At 43.0% G+C, this 17,479-nt stretch overlaps 1 protein-coding gene across 1 annotated transcript in view; it reads left to right on the top strand.

Annotated features, from left to right (window-relative positions):
* Nucleotides 1–282: 282 nt before the first annotated feature.
* LOC107551463 (semaphorin-4B-like) overlaps nucleotides 283–17,479 on the top strand; it is a 77,024-nt gene continuing 59,827 nt past the window's right edge. The window contains exon 1 of the mRNA XM_016233075.1: nucleotides 283–461. The gene's annotated coding sequence lies outside the window, so the exon portion shown is untranslated. The remainder of the gene's footprint in view (nucleotides 462–17,479) is intronic.

Below are 17,479 nucleotides of genomic sequence, written 5' to 3'. Positions count from 1 at the left end.
AGTTCAGTTGTGTTAATCATTTAAGCTTGGCAAGAGTGTTGAAAGCTGAAATTCAAGTTTAAGTAACCACCAGAACTGAAACTAAAGGTTAGCAAGAAATCTTGTGATTTCCTCCCAGTCTTTGTAATGACTATCAAGGCTGTCTATCTCTCTCTCTTTCCCTTTCTCTCTCTCGCTCGCTTTGTTTCTCTTACTATGTGAGCATGAGGGGAGGAGCAGTGATTAAGCCAGAGGGAGGCTTTACTACACCAACGTGTCAGATACACATTCAGTCACAGCAGCAGACAGGGCATGAGTGTGAGCTCTGTACTACCAATCCCACATCCAGACCTATAAACAGATGATACTGGCAGTCTTCAAAGCTGGATCTACTGGCAATCCTTAAGGAGTCTGATTTCCATTGGGATTTTATTTTATATTTTTCTGTAAGGGACAAGTTGGAAACCTGTGTCTGAAAGAGAGTAAGTACTCAGCACTACTTGCTTCAGTGCCTTTAACGGGTTGCTGTTAATGATTGATAATGACTGTGGGAGTGTTTGGTTAGTGTGCAAATGAAAGGGTTTTATAACGCTGCTCTCCTGTTAGACACTCCAGGCGAGTGGCGTGTCTGCACGGGGGTTTGTTATTGTAAGGGGCTGCTGGGACGGTAGGGATGGAGGGGGAGGGTGTGTGCTGACACATGACAATCCCTCTACTGTAAAACCTTATCTGCAAGGTGATAGCCGGTCATAGCAGGTCACAGGACAGCAAGCTCAGTCTGCTTCTGTTTGTATGCGTCCCTCAAGTGCCTCAAGTTTGTTTGGGTTTGGTTTCAAACGATTTGTTTTGCAGGGTGTGTTGCAGTTTGGGTTGGCTGGAGTGTATGAGCTCTTTGGCAGTTTGACTTTGAGAAGCTTAAAGCTCTGTCTGTTGATCTGTGGAGTTTAGTATCTTTGCGCACACTTTCTGCCAGCACATGGGAGCATATGTGGCAGGCAGCGCTGTCGGCGTGGAGGAACTTTCCATGAACTCTGAATGGGGCTTTGCAAGTGAAGGGAAAATTTGGAAAGTGAGAAGTTTTGAAGTTCTCCATTAGAAAATCCTGTGGTTTTGGCATATTTGGAGATCTGTGATTGTGTCAAGGGCAAGAGTGGACACTGCAGGTGTTTGTCGGACGCACAAACTTCTTGCTTGTTTTGCACTGTTAGTCATCCAAATATTAGTGACTATTAATGCATTACCAACGAAATTAAACTAAATATGGAACCATTTTAGTGAAATATGGTATTTTTTTGACATATGTGGGTTGGTTTTCTCAGTGAATAGCATTACATGGGAAAACTACATGGTGCTCTTGAACTAAAAGGATTGTTCACTCAATAATAAATATTTTGTCATCATTTGCTCACCCTCATGTCGTTCCAAACCTGCATGACTTACTTTCTTCTGTGGAACACAAGAAGATATTTTGAAAAATGTCTCAGCTGTTTTTAGCTATACAATTAAAGTATTCATGTTGCTTCTGACAACATTGACTTTCATTGTATAGACAGAAATAGTTAAAACATTCTTCAAAATATCTTCTTTTGTGTTCCACGGTATAAAATATATAATATAATATAAAGACCCTGGGATTAGTAGTGAGGTCGTCATGGATGACCATGTTTGTATTCATGTGAGTGTGTGTAGTCACTGCAGATCTGCACATTAAGTTAATGTCCAATGAGAGATTTTCTTTTCTTTTTAGCCAGCAGCTTGTTGGATAGCTGCACATGGGAGATAACCACTACAGTCTGAGAATTGAAGGGAATGTTAACAAACACAGCAATTTTAGCCATCTTCAAAGAGCTGCACGTCCATGCCATTTACAATGTAGACCTACTTCTCTGTGAAAACTTTGAGGGAATGGTAATTTTTGGAAAGTTTGGTGCATGACAGAAGAGGTGGAAAAGATGACATGAAAGAAGAGCATCAGGGAGAGAGGGATGATTGTACTGTTAGCCTTGTCCTGTGTTTTTCTTTGGTCTGATCCATAAAAACAGCGGCTGGCAATAGCATTCTGGCTACAGGAGTCTTGACAATGGTTGGCCTGTGTGAGGCTGTCAGAAAGTGTTTGGCTAGTTGGCAAAACCCGGTGCCTGCAATATTAATAGTGCAGAGCCTGACTACAGATCCTGTCACACACAATGCAACACAATAAACTATTAGACAAAACAGTGTAAAAGTCAGGGAGTGCATTTGAATGGACAGTTGGACAAGTTATCTGGCCCTTCTGAAACATTTAGACATTTAAAAAAAAACTGCTTAAACCATTTTTAAGCTGGTTTGCTGGTCTTACTTGGTCACCCAGTCTGTAAGACTAGTTGGCTACTCGGCTAAACTGTCAAACAACAGCATGGCCAGACTGGGAGACCATCTTAACAAAGCTAAGACCACCAAAACCAGCTTAGGCTGGTTTAAATATTTTTTACCCCTTCTTTTTAAGCCTTGAGTATGCTGGTTTGCTGGTCTTAGTTGTCTTAAAAAACATCTTAAATCAGCCTACACTGGTTTTGTGGTTTGCGGATCTTAGTTGGTCTCCCAGACTGATTTTAGAGGGGTTTTAGCCACTTTTCAGCTGCTCGGTTTGTAAGATCAGTTGGCTGCTTGGCAACATTAGCTAAACACCTGATTGGTCAGGCTTGAAGACAAACTTAAAACATCTTAAACCAGCATATGCTGGTTTGCTGGTCTTAGTTGCCTTCTCAGACTGCTTTTTGCATGGTTTTGGGTACTTTTCAGATGCTAAGTCTGGGTTATCAGCCTAAGACCAGCTTGAACATGTTGGAAGACCATCTTAAACCAGCTAAGACCATCTTAGCCAGGTTGAGAGACCATTTTAAACAAGCTACAACCAGCCTGGAAAGATCAAGAATAAGACACAGAAAAAAGAACCTGCTGACTTCGTAGCAGCAGTCTGTTACATATTAGGTCAAGAGTAAAAGCAGGACAGATGCAGGCTGTATCTCTTTGTAGTATCTTTACCGGATATAAAGCTCTCCATTCTCAGGCCTTTACGCACCACCTGTTTCTCATCCCAGTCATCAGATCCCAAGGCTATTTTTCCAGGTTTAGCTTTGATTCCTCATGCTTGGCTGGCTACTATATACCTGCCTCTGCAAGTGTGTGTAAGTAAGAGATTCTTTAACTTGGCTGGATTAAAGAACGGGGTCAGTCATGGGCTCTGGTAGTAGGATCGAGGAATGCAAATAAGCACTAGTCTTATTTGCTCCTAGATTCTTCTGGCAGGAGCTCAAACTCTGCCAAGTGTTGCAACACACTGTTGAGGCAAAAACACTATAACACACAAACAAAATCCCTTTTTCTATGTCATTAACTTCTAACAGCTATATGTCTATGTGACACTCCCCAACAATCTCTGAAATAAACATCTTGCGTACTTTGAGTGTTTTTTTTCTGCAATGCTCTGTAACGTTTCATATAATTAAAACTGAAAAATTGTGCTAAGAATGCTGGGAATGCCTTAATAGAGCTGTATAAAAAAATTAACAATAAAATAAAGTCTTAGTTGGCCTTCCAGACTGGGACTATTATTTTGCCACCCCTGCTGCTGTAGCTAGTCTTTTGGCTGGTTATAGAAAGGTTTGTGCGTTTATTATTATTATTTTTTTTAATCTCTCATCTAAACTAGCTAAATGCCAGGTTGGCCAGGCTGAGAGACTGGATTTTTTTTTTTTTTTTTTTATGTAATTATGCTATCCCTACTAAACCTTTAAACCAGCCTAAGATGGCTTGCTGGTCTTAGTTGTCTTAAAAAGTATCTTAAACCAGCCAACAGAAGGCAGCAGTAGTTAGTCACCCAGGCTGGTTTTAGAGGGGTTTTACAGAATGAAACAGGACACTATTCAGCTGGTCAGTCGGTAAGACCAGTTGGCTGTTCAGCTAAACCATCTTAAACCAGCTAAGACCAACAAACAAGCTTAGGCTGGTTAAGGTTTTTTCTTTCTTTTCCTTTGTAAGCATTGAGAGCTGTGCGATTATGTTATCCCTATTAAACCCTTAAACTCTTGCTGGTTTTAGTTGGCCTCCCAGACTGTCTTTTGAGTGGTTTTGGGGAAATTTTCAGCTAGTCAGGCCGGGAGTCCAGTTTGTCATCCAGTTAAACTAGCCAAACACCAGCTTGGCCAAGCTAAGAGACCATTTAAAACTAGTTTAGACTGGTTTAAACTTTTTTCAGCTGGGATAACACGCTTAGCCCTCTGAAATAACTGATAAATGCATGATGTGCGGGTGACAGACAGTGGGATTGAAAGTCAGAAGCTCTGACAGGGCTCCCGTAGTTGAATTCTGTAAAGCAAGCAGTACTTGAGGCCTGGCGGGAGAGCAGTCACTGTGTTTTTGCTCACTGCTGGGAAGTCTTTAAACATGCGTCTTTAAGGGACGTCACAGACCTCCCCTCTGGTTTTCCTAGTAATGCTCTCTCTCTCTGTCCCAGGAGCCTTATGTGGGAACTCGCTCCAGAGCTGGAAATAGACCAAAAGTTAGTATTTGCCAGCTTGTCCTTCTGACCCTGATGAGAGAGAGCAAGCTGGAAAGAAACAGAGAGAACTCCTGTCAGCAGAGGGGGCTTTTTTAGCATGACACAATATTTGATTTTGTAGCGTACAAACTTTAAATGGTCGTTCACGGGGGCAAGTATGTTTGTTTTCTTAGTGCATTGCCTGTCACTGTCACACACACACACACACACACACACACCTTCTGTCTCACACCTGTTCCTACTGAGTTTCATATATTATGCAGGTCTATTTTAAACAGACCAGGACACTGAAGCATGTCCGTGACTCTTAGACCAATGAGAATGTGGTATGTGTGTGTGTGTAAATCACATGTGTATTAGTTTGCATGTGTAGTTAAAATGGCATTCATTAGTTACCCCAGTTGATTAATGGACTTCAACCTATTGTAACCGCACTGAGTACATTGACATACACAGACGGCCTGTGATTTGATATCTTCTCAGAGCATTCCAGATTGTGGCCGTTACTCTACTAATGGCTTTTTCAAGCCTCCGAGCATACCTCACCCTGACCATGCAGAGATTCCAATGTGATCTCATGATAATTCGTATGTATTTTACGTAAAATGTGGTTCTATAAAACGTACATTTACTGACGTTTTTACAGGCACTAAAACGTACAAATACTTACGTATTTTCAGCCTCTAAACGTACAAATACTTACGTATTTTCAACATTTTAACGTACAAAACTGACGTATTGACGACACCTAAAAATGAATCCTTATGAATATTGAAATCGCGGCATTAATTTTATTAGTTTTTAGTTATCATATGAATTAACTTGTTTTCAATTGCATTATTAAATTGTTTACTCGTTTACTTATGAAATTATAAATGCATTGATATGAATATCTAAATGACATAAAAGATGCGTAAATATTTTTACGTTTTTTAGCTAAAAATACGTAGCGATTTGTACATTTTAAACGTTGAAATACGTCTAAATTGTACATTTTAGCATGATTAAAAACGTACAAAAGTGTACGTTTTGTGCTTGTAAATGTTACGTATTAATACCTACGTATAAACATGAGACCAGGCTGGAGATTCACACTATAACTGCTCTGCCCTCCTTCTGCATGCTGCTTTTTATGCCACGCTACTTTTGTTTTATCCCTCTGATACCTGAGCTGAGCTGACAGGTTTATTTCTGAGATATTTATTGATTTAAAGCTGTTGTAACCTTGCAAATATGTATGAGAGAGATGAGGGCTGCTGATGATGTGACAGTGAGGGAGTGAAGGGATGTCCGGAGCTATAGTGTTAAACATTTGCTCAGTCAGTGCAAGTTAGGACACTTGCACGCTAAAGTTTACACTGCATCAGGTAACACTGCAAATACATTGATTTCAGAGAAATGGTTCACCTTCTTGACTCGATGGCCCCTGTTGTCCAACACAATATTCAAACATACAATATACATTCTTCAATAAAATCAATATTTATTGAGAGTGAAAAAGAAAGTTGATATCTGTGTGAGCTGTGTTTCATACATTGGGTGGATCTTTTTGGCTAGCAAGATTTTGCTGAAGTTTTGCTAATGTGACTACATACAGTTTCAGTAATATGGCTGATTATTTTAATAATTTAATAATCAATTAAATTGAGGAAAAAACATTATAGTTCCCCTTCAGGAACTCGAGCTGCATCGGAAACACTTTGGGAACGCCCCCAGCGTGACCATGCTCTGAATCACATATGAAATCAGTCCAATAGATGGGCGAGATGTCATGGGCGGGTGACGTTGCGACCAGGAAGCTATAAAAGCATGTGCGGTGGAACCGGCGTCAGCTTTTTGTCAATCAGCAAGCGCTCTGTGTGTGTGTCAGTCGCTATCTGTTTGTGAGTCTTATTTAATGTTGTATTTCCACTTATAAGCTCCATTATGCCAAGCTTTAGCAAAAAGAAGCATTTGGGTGGGAGCAGACAGCATTCAGTCTGTGTGTTCCTCCCTGCCCGCGCTATATTTCGGGTGAGGACACACACAGTTTGTGTTGTCTGCTTGGGAGCAAAGCACGCAGAGTCAGCTCTCCAGGGAGGCGGAGCGGTGGCTGTACTCGTGGGGTTCACATATGGATCCAGTGGAGGGAATGTATATGGGCGGGTCCCTATCTTCTTCCTCACCTACCAGATCCAGTACCCGCTCTCGGGGTTTGGAAGCCCGTGCTGCGGTTCTTTCCCACTGTGAGAGGGCTCGACGCTCCGCCTGTCTTCCTCCGAGGAGGTTGATATGGATGGCGTCGATGAGCTCGCCAGTTGCACAAGCATCAGTTACACAAGCATATTATGTCTATATTATTATGAGCAGCATTTACTGGGGAGCGGAGCTCGCGCTATCAGCTCTCGGATTTAAGGGGCTGATTGTGCTTCTCCCCGCTGAATGCTCTGCTCCCGCCGGGCACACTCAGAGGAGTGTGTCAATGCTTACGAGCTTGTGGTTCGGTCCCGCTATTGCTGAGGCACGGCGGCGATTCAGATCGCGGGGATCGCACGTGGATCTAGCGAATGGGTTGGAGACGGCTCACCCTTTCTCCGCCTGCACTCCCTAGATCCAGCGCCCTCTCTCGAGGCTCGGAAGCCTCACTTCCATCTCTGAGTGAGAGCTGGCTGCTGCAGCTATTTTTCTCTGAGGAGATTGATTTGTTTGTGTGACCAAGCGGCTCGCGTGCTGCCGAGGCAATGCGTGTATTACATCATTTCAGTTTTTGATGTGAATCTTACCACACCAGACCGTGTTTACTCGTTTGGTTCTTTGGCTGCATTTAATTCTGAGGAATTAAATGAGGCATTTATCTGACTATGAAAAGTTAGATATATCATTTTCGATTTTTGATATGAATCTTATCACGCCAGACCGAGTTTATTCGTCTGGTTGTTTGATTGCATTTAATTCTGAGGAATAAAATAAAGTATTTATCTGACAATGAGAAGTTAGATATACAGGGATAAAAATTGGGATAAAAATTTATTGAGTAAGAGTACGTTTTTACCTCTTTTCCTCTGAGGAGGTTGAGGTGGTCAACAGGGGCTGCTGGGCGGGAGCATATAGGGAGCGTCACTTCTCGTACTCCTCAGAATTTAGATACAGAGTGGCGCTCCTGGGCCGAAGGCTTCTAGCAGAAGGTGGATCTGCGGACCATTATTCCCACTGGATAGTCTTCAGCTAAAACATCCTGACACCTAAGGCCCAGGACTTCTGAGGGCCGGCCCCCTCTGGGGAAGAGCGGTGTACACCTCATTATATGGTAGCCGTCTCTCCTCAGTGCTCTCAGGAGATCGATCTGCCAACCCTGCCACCTATGGTGCTTCAGGGTGCAGCGGTCTCTGGCGAGCACTTCTCTCAGTCACCGCCCAGAAACGTAGCGGTACTAAGAGGCTCGCTACCTCTTCGGAGGTTTATAGAGCAGCTAGTTTGGCCGTCTCCTGCCAGTTCGCTGCTTCAGGGCACCGACCTAGCCACGCTGATTACACCAGAGATCTCATTATTCATTATCTCAGTCTCGAGAGACTGATTCACTTAGTAGACCTTTTTGGCAGCGTGGAAACTTCTGCCAAATGTGTCTCACTGGATCCTGCACACTGTAAAAAGAGGCTACCGAATCAGTTCGGTTCTTCTCCGCCTCGTTTCAATGGGGTCATTCACACTCTGGTGGGCCCCGAGCAGGCTCTGGTAATGGAACAAGAAGTTAACGGTTTAGACTTAACGCCAAGAAAAGTGTGCTTTCTCCAGTACAGAGAACCACTTATCTGGGTGTGGTGAGGGATGCAGGCACGTCTGTCTCCTGCTCAGTTCGAATCGATCCTCACTGCAGTCGCAAGAGTGAGAGAAGGCCGGTCACTCACTGTCAGCAGTTCTAGAAACTGCTGGGTCTGATAGCAGCTGTGTCCAACGTGATACCTTTTGGCCTGCTGTACATGAGACCCCTACAGTGGTGGCTCAAGACCAAGGGGTTCTCCCTGAGGGGAAACCCGCTCTGCATGCTCAAGGTCACGCGGCGATGCCTACATGCCTTAGACATGTGGAGTAAGCTTGGTTCTTGTCTCAGGGCCTGGTGCTGGGAGCTCCTTGACGCAGCGTAATGCTAGTGACGGACGCGTCCCTCACCGGTTGAGGAGCGGTCATGAGTGGCCGCTCAGCCCACATTCTGTGGAGCGGCCGCCATCTCACGTGGCACTTCAACTGCCTGGAGATGCTGGCTGTGTTTCTAGCATTAAAACACTTTCTCCCAGACCTAAGAGGTCGCCATGTGTTGGTGCACCGACGACACATCAGCGGTTTCTTAAATCAACCACCAGGGAGGTCTGCGTTCGCGCTCCCTTTACAGGCAGGCACACCAGATCCTTGTGTGGTCCCAGGGCAAACTCCTCTCGCTGAGAGTAGTTCACATTCTTGGACATCTCAATATGGGAGCAGACATCTTGTTGAGGCAGGGGCCGAGGTCTGGGGAATGGAGACTTCACCCTGAGGTGGTGAAGCAGATATAGAGAGTTTTTGGCCAGGCTCAGGTGGACCTGTTTGCGACTCGAGATACATCATACTGTCCCCTCTGGTTCTCTCTGACTCATCCAGCTCCTCTTGGACTGGACGCTATGGTACAGACGTGGCCGAGGCTTTGTCTGTACGCCTTTTTCCCCGATCACTCTGCTCCCGGGAGTTCTGGAGAGAGTGTGCCGGGACGGGGGCCATCTACTGTTGGTAGCCCCATTCTGGCTGGTACAAGTATGGTTCTCCGACCTGATTTCCCTTCTCGACGGCTCTCCATGGGAGATTTCTGTCAGGAGGGATCTCCTCTCACAGGCAGAGGGTACTATCTTCACCCCCGCCTGGAGCTGTGGAAACGTGGGTGTGGCACCTGAGGGGTGGCACAACTCGCAGTTTCCTGTCTCTCAACTGAGGTTGTTGAGACCATTCTCCAATCCAGAGCTCCCTCTACGAGGAAACTGTATGCTCTGAAGCGGAATCTTTTCACATTTTGGTGTGGAGACCGCCATCGACCCAGTTTACTACCCAGTTGGTACAGTGCTGGAGATCCTGCAGGCCCGTTTCTCTGCAGGGCTGGCCCACTCCACCTTGAAAGTCTACGTGTCGGTGGCCAGTCAGTGGGCAGACACCCCCTAGTTACACGTTTCTCCTCCACGGTGCGCTGAGGCTGAGGCCTCTGGCCAGAGAAGCTTATGCTAAGCGGTGGATCAGGATGCTTTTTGATAGCCTCGAGTCCTCTGATCTCCCCTCTCCTTTAGGGGTCAAGACTCACTCCTTCTGAAGTTGGCCTTTGGGACACTTTGTCAGCTGCCTTCCTGCATTCTGCGCCACTCCTGGCTCCATTATCTCGCCTTAGCTGTGCTCTTCCACACTAGGCAGGGATTTGTAAGTCTGGCCGCGTGGGCATACTGGTTCCCAAAGCGTTTCCGATGCAGCTCGAGTTCCTGAAGGGGAACGTTTCCAGGTTACGAATGTAACCATTGTTCCCAGAGGGAACGAGACGCTGCATCTCAGTGCCATACTTCCGGCATCCCTCTGAGCGCTTGCTTCATTCCTAGAAGCTGACGCCAGTTCCACCGCACGTTCTTATATAGCTTCCTGGTCGCAACGTCACCCGCCCATGACGTCTCGCCCATCTATGGGACTGATTTCATATGTGATTCAGAGCATGGTCACGCTGGGGGCTTTCCCAAAGCATTTCCGACGCAGCGTCTCGTTCCCTCTGGGAACCATGGTTACATTCGTAACCTGGAGACGTTTTTTAATAGGGATCAGTGTTTGACTAATCGTACAAGAACTGACTACATATTTCTTAAATAATAAAAGCTTTGATTTTATATTTTTAATTGAATGTTTTTTTTTTTTTTGTGCTTTTTATTATTTTGCATTTGTATTTTATATATTCAGACACTTGTTTTTGGGGGGATCAAGCAAACCCAAAAGTAGCCAAATTATACAGGACTTCCAGTTCAGACCGTTTATGTAATCCAGTGACTATTGATTTTGAAAATCATTTTACTTCATCCCAAGCTTGCAAAAGTGTCACTCATTTTACCAATGAGAATTTCACATAGAGGTGGGTCCAGCTGCGCCTTCCAAAACCTAATTTGCTATATTGCCACTTGATTTAAAACTAACATAGTTCTTTCCACACTCTCAAAATGCATTTACATATTCCTATCCATCAAATGCTCAATCAGGGCTATTTGGGAGCCTTTATATGCTAACTTATTTTATGTTTCTGAGCCATATGGTCAAAAGAGAGTCCAGCGATATCTGTTGTCCAGTTTTTTTATTATTTTCTTTTTGTACCTATGCTGTGTGTGTGTGTGTGTGTGTGTAACTGTACAGTATGTCAAGTGAAGCCAACTGGAACAATGCTTTAAACAAACAACATCCTGAAAGCTTCCTGCGTAAAAAGTGCAGTACAGTCCAGGCAGCACTAACTTGTGTTTGTATAAAAAGAGGGGAAGTGTGTGAGAAAGAAAGAGAAGTAGGATACGCTTGCCATTTGAATGATTTATTAAAGTGGTTCAAAGATGTGGCATGCTTATAGAGGACGAGGTCCTGTGCTTGTGCTGTAGATGTCAACTAACAGCTTGATTTATCCCATGTTGTCACGATGACAGCATTTAGGCCTCTGCTGTTCATATGTAAAGTCATAACTGATACTTCCATGAACAGCCATGGTTTTGCATACTTTTATATATTATATTATATTATAATATATTATATTATATTATATTATCATTCAGGTGTAGATCTTATCCCTCAGTTCTTTGTTCTTCTACTATTTAATTGTGTTCAAGCTCAGAAAAAAAGTCCCATTTTGCCTTTTCTAAATAATCAAAGTGTTGGTTGATGTTGTTTTCCAAATCCATTTTAAGTCTGAAAGACCTTTTTTTTCCTGCGCTTGAACTTTTTCTGCATCACCCACTGCTAAAAACTCAGTGCTGCTTCAAAGAACTGTGGAGAGACGGGCCTTTCTCCTGCTAACAGGACTGTAATATGAGTGAGATCAAAGCATGCATAACAACTTATATGTCTAGCAGTTGAAAATGCCTCTCATGTCTGTCGGAAAAAAAAACATTCTGCTAAGATTTTAATTTCCCTTTTGATGTAGCATGTTCTGCTGAAAAGGATAGGCTGTGTTTCATCTGGCTAAATTTTGGAATTGAATCAACAAAAAAGTCTTTATTACCTGATAATGATCCAAATTTGTCTCCCGGGAGTTCTGGAGAGAGTGTGCCGGGACGGGGGCCATCTACTGTTGGTAGCCCCATTCTGGCTGGTACAAGTATGGTTCTCCGACCTGATTTCCCTTCTCGACGGCTCTCCATGGGAGATTTCTGTCAGGAGGGATCTCCTCTCACAGGCAGAGGGTACTATCTTCACCCCCGCCTGGAGCTGTGGAAACGTGGGTGTGGCACCTGAGGGGTGGCACAACTCGCAGTTTCCTGTCTCTCAACTGAGGTTGTTGAGACCATTCTCCAATCCAGAGCTCCCTCTACGAGGAAACTGTATGCTCTGAAGCGGAATCTTTTCACATTTTGGTGTGGAGACCGCCATCGACCCAGTTTACTACCCAGTTGGTACAGTGCTGGAGATCCTGCAGGCCCGTTTCTCTGCAGGGCTGGCCCACTCCACCTTGAAAGTCTACGTGTCGGTGGCCAGTCAGTGGGCAGACACCCCCTAGTTACACGTTTCTCCTCCACGGTGCGCTGAGGCTGAGGCCTCTGGCCAGAGAAGCTTATGCTAAGCGGTGGATCAGGATGCTTTTTGATAGCCTCGAGTCCTCTGATCTCCCCTCTCCTTTAGGGGTCAAGACTCACTCCTTCTGAAGTTGGCCTTTGGGACACTTTGTCAGCTGCCTTCCTGCATTCTGCGCCACTCCTGGCTCCATTATCTCGCCTTAGCTGTGCTCTTCCACACTAGGCAGGGATTTGTAAGTCTGGCCGCGTGGGCATACTGGTTCCCAAAGCGTTTCCGATGCAGCTCGAGTTCCTGAAGGGGAACGTTTCCAGGTTACGAATGTAACCATTGTTCCCAGAGGGAACGAGACGCTGCATCTCAGTGCCATACTTCCGGCATCCCTCTGAGCGCTTGCTTCATTCCTAGAAGCTGACGCCAGTTCCACCGCACGTTCTTATATAGCTTCCTGGTCGCAACGTCACCCGCCCATGACGTCTCGCCCATCTATGGGACTGATTTCATATGTGATTCAGAGCATGGTCACGCTGGGGGCTTTCCCAAAGCATTTCCGACGCAGCGTCTCGTTCCCTCTGGGAACCATGGTTACATTCGTAACCTGGAGACGTTTTTTAATAGGGATCAGTGTTTGACTAATCGTACAAGAACTGACTACATATTTCTTAAATAATAAAAGCTTTGATTTTATATTTTTAATTGAATGTTTTTTTTTTTTTTGTGCTTTTTATTATTTTGCATTTGTATTTTATATATTCAGACACTTGTTTTTGGGGGGATCAAGCAAACCCAAAAGTAGCCAAATTATACAGGACTTCCAGTTCAGACCGTTTATGTAATCCAGTGACTATTGATTTTGAAAATCATTTTACTTCATCCCAAGCTTGCAAAAGTGTCACTCATTTTACCAATGAGAATTTCACATAGAGGTGGGTCCAGCTGCGCCTTCCAAAACCTAATTTGCTATATTGCCACTTGATTTAAAACTAACATAGTTCTTTCCACACTCTCAAAATGCATTTACATATTCCTATCCATCAAATGCTCAATCAGGGCTATTTGGGAGCCTTTATATGCTAACTTATTTTATGTTTCTGAGCCATATGGTCAAAAGAGAGTCCAGCGATATCTGTTGTCCAGTTTTTTTATTATTTTCTTTTTGTACCTATGCTGTGTGTGTGTGTGTGTGTGTGTAACTGTACAGTATGTCAAGTGAAGCCAACTGGAACAATGCTTTAAACAAACAACATCCTGAAAGCTTCCTGCGTAAAAAGTGCAGTACAGTCCAGGCAGCACTAACTTGTGTTTGTATAAAAAGAGGGGAAGTGTGTGAGAAAGAAAGAGAAGTAGGATACGCTTGCCATTTGAATGATTTATTAAAGTGGTTCAAAGATGTGGCATGCTTATAGAGGACGAGGTCCTGTGCTTGTGCTGTAGATGTCAACTAACAGCTTGATTTATCCCATGTTGTCACGATGACAGCATTTAGGCCTCTGCTGTTCATATGTAAAGTCATAACTGATACTTCCATGAACAGCCATGGTTTTGCATACTTTTATATATTATATTATATTATAATATATTATATTATATTATATTATCATTCAGGTGTAGATCTTATCCCTCAGTTCTTTGTTCTTCTACTATTTAATTGTGTTCAAGCTCAGAAAAAAAGTCCCATTTTGCCTTTTCTAAATAATCAAAGTGTTGGTTGATGTTGTTTTCCAAATCCATTTTAAGTCTGAAAGACCTTTTTTTTCCTGCGCTTGAACTTTTTCTGCATCACCCACTGCTAAAAACTCAGTGCTGCTTCAAAGAACTGTGGAGAGACGGGCCTTTCTCCTGCTAACAGGACTGTAATATGAGTGAGATCAAAGCATGCATAACAACTTATATGTCTAGCAGTTGAAAATGCCTCTCATGTCTGTCGGAAAAAAAAACATTCTGCTAAGATTTTAATTTCCCTTTTGATGTAGCATGTTCTGCTGAAAAGGATAGGCTGTGTTTCATCTGGCTAAATTTTGGAATTGAATCAACAAAAAAGTCTTTATTACCTGATAATGATCCAAATTTGTCTGATTTTCAGATAACCTAGAAATGAGAGTGATAAAATACAGGCTATGACTGGTCCTCAGTGCAATCTCAACTTCACATCAAGGTCTAGTTCCTGGCATCATGGGTGCATCTAAAGTGTTGGATGAGATTCTCTTAAACAAAGATGATCAGCCATGTGAATCATGTTGAGCTGTTAGCTGGCACAGAAACACCAGATTCGCATGCCCATAAAGCATAATTTCATTTTCATCTTCTGTACGATCAGCTCTGACCTGCATAACCTGAGCTGGGTGGTGTGATCACTACTGAATTACAAACTCAGTCACACCTCCAGGTGAAACTAGACCATGTACTTCCAATGCTTCCTTTCATAAAGAGCCCCTCCTTTAGTATTTTGCTTCCTCCCACCACTCAAAATAAAAAGACGCTCATGAAAAGGGTTTCCTTTAAGCGGCTTTTAAAAAATGTGGTGTTGGGACTTGTTGTTTCATACTGGATTAACTGGACTTTCATCACATCTCAGCTTGAGCTTCTGAACACCTACCCTCTAATTAGACATCAGTGTTTTGTAAATTCCCAGCTGATCCACTGCAAATTTCCTCTGCAAATTTGGCTGTTGATAAAAGTTACCTTAATTTTGCCCAAGTATTAACAGGAGACTCAAGTCACAATTGATTTTAATAAAGTTTGACTTTCACTTTTAGCTAATGGTGACCCTTGTGAAAAAGAAGTGTACTGAATGTGCACTTAATTTGAAGTAATGTACTTCAAATTTTAAGAATATATATATGTTTTCCCAGGTGAAAAAGACGTAGTATTAAATGTATTAAAAATATACTTGAAATTCAAGTAGTATGTTTATAATACATTTGTATTCCCAACATGCTTATTTGAAGTGCAATACAAATATATTGAATTGCATTTTAATATATTTCTAAAAAGTATACTTGAAATACTTTTGTATTAAATATATGCTTAGTTACACTTTTAAGGAATATGCTAAACACAAGCACACTATTAGTATATTTCTAAAAAGTATAGTAGAAATACTATGTTAATAAATATATTTTTAGTTACACTCTTAAGGAATATGCTAAACACAAGCATACTTTTAGTGACTTTACAGTGTATTTACAGAAAACATACTTATGTTACCCTTTCTTAAAGGGGTCATATGATGCTGCTAAAAATAACATTATTTTGTGTATTTGGTGTAATGAAATGTGTTTATGCGGTTTAAAGTAAAAAAAACTGATTATTTTTCACATACTGTACATACTGAACATTATTGTTTCTCCTCTATGCCCCGCCTTTTTTGAAACGTGTCGATTTTTACAAAACTCATCGGTCTGAAAAAGCGAGGTGTGCTGTGATTGGCTAGCTATCCAATGCGTTGTGATTGGCCGAATACCTCAAGCGTGAGACAAAAATGTTACGCCCCTCACCATACTGTGATGGCGTGTCCCAGCCATAGCGACAAGACAAAAACATTAAAACCCATTACAAACGAGGCATTTGTTGCATCCAGTGGGGACATAATTACTGATTATAATGACTTATACTGTCTTTTTACGCGTTGCGTTGCATTGCATCGTGCCGCGTAAAAATAAAACCCTGTCTGCATTTGTGATCAGAGAAATGACAAACAACAAGTGCTACTCTACTGCCCAAAACTCGTGTTTGAATCATCAGTGGCAAATGATAAAAGAAAACTTACTTACTTACGTGAGTCAGAACTGCCGGCATTTTAGTCTAACGTTACTCTCCCAGGATCAGGAAACAGTCCTCCATAAAATGTGCCGGCGATCCACAATACTAAGTTGAAGTATTCCCTCTGCGACCAGCACGGATCAGCTCCAGGCATGACGAAGTGGATATTGTCCTCTTTTGGTCGTCCTCTCTCTCTCTCTCGCTCGCTCGTGCACACACACACACACACGATGCGCAAAACTCCGCATTTGAACAGTCAATAGCAAATACTTAAACTAATAACAAAACAGTAGCTGATTCAGAAGCGCCAGATTGTCATAGCAAAGTCAGAATTACCTCCTCTCCTAGGTTCATGAAACGGTCGTCCATATAATGCATTGCTGTTCTGTTGTAAGTAATCTTAAAGATTCCTAAATGCATCTACTTCTGGAAGGCCAAATAAAGTGCTTTTGCTTTCGCCTAGAAACACAGCGTCTCCCTGACATGGCTGCTTCAACACTAACTGCGGTTACTGAAACCACGCCTTCTTTCTTTGCATGAACATTTGGGCGCATTATGCAAATATTTCCACATAGTGAGGTAGATATGTGGGGGCGTGTTAGAACGAGCCGTTTTAGGGGGGCGTGGCAGAGTCTTAACTTTGATAAAGAATATCTCTTTGGTTTTGAGACTTTAGTCTTTGCAACTACAGGGATCTTATCTATGCACAATCAGCTTATAACACTCCAAAGAGAAAGGAAAACTTGAAATCGCATCATATGACCCCTTTAATGAGGTTAATGATCTTTGAAAAACCATGATTATGAACATACGATTACTTTGTCTTGAGCTGATTAGCCAACTGTCGTAGTGTTCGTTGGTGTTTATATTTGTTCAAGCTTGACAACCTTATCGCCTTTATTTTCTAATATATATTTATCATTACAGATAAGAACAACGATTAAATTGTAAGAAGGGTTGCTTATATGAGAGCATATGAGAACATCTGAAACTGCTGAGGCTGGGAAGGTTTTTGACTATATTACCGACCAGGTACATTGTTCTCAGCGTACTGTCAATCAAAAGGCTGTCAGGGACGACTAGGCTGTGCCCAGGTCTCCGGAACCTGCGACGACGCTCAGCTCCATCAGCCCTCCATCTGCGCCTTCGGATCCACCAGCTCTGTCTCCATCAGTTGGCCCTCAGATGTTGACAGCCACACCATCTACATCTTGGCTCCTCGCTCCCTCGATTCCACCGTTTGTTGTCAGCACTGGGATGCTCTGTGTCTGTGCCATGTGCCTAACACCATCTAAGCTGCTAGGGCATCATCGTCATCCTCCCATCACCATCCCTTCGCCACATCCTGCCATCATCCCCACACTTTTGCCTCTCACCATCCCTACGCCATCTCCTTGTCCACCTCCAAAACCCCCTCCATCCCTCCCTATTCTGTTGCTTGAACTTTATCATCTTCAGTCTTTG

This window comes from Sinocyclocheilus grahami, unplaced genomic scaffold (genome assembly GCF_001515645.1).
Source record: "Sinocyclocheilus grahami isolate Dianchi unplaced genomic scaffold, SAMN03320097.WGS_v1.1 scaffold424.1, whole genome shotgun sequence".
In the NCBI taxonomy this organism is placed as follows: domain Eukaryota; kingdom Metazoa; phylum Chordata; class Actinopteri; order Cypriniformes; family Cyprinidae; genus Sinocyclocheilus; species Sinocyclocheilus grahami.
The sequence above is the reverse complement of the archived record's forward strand: the minus strand, read 5'-3'. Positions and strand labels throughout refer to the sequence as shown.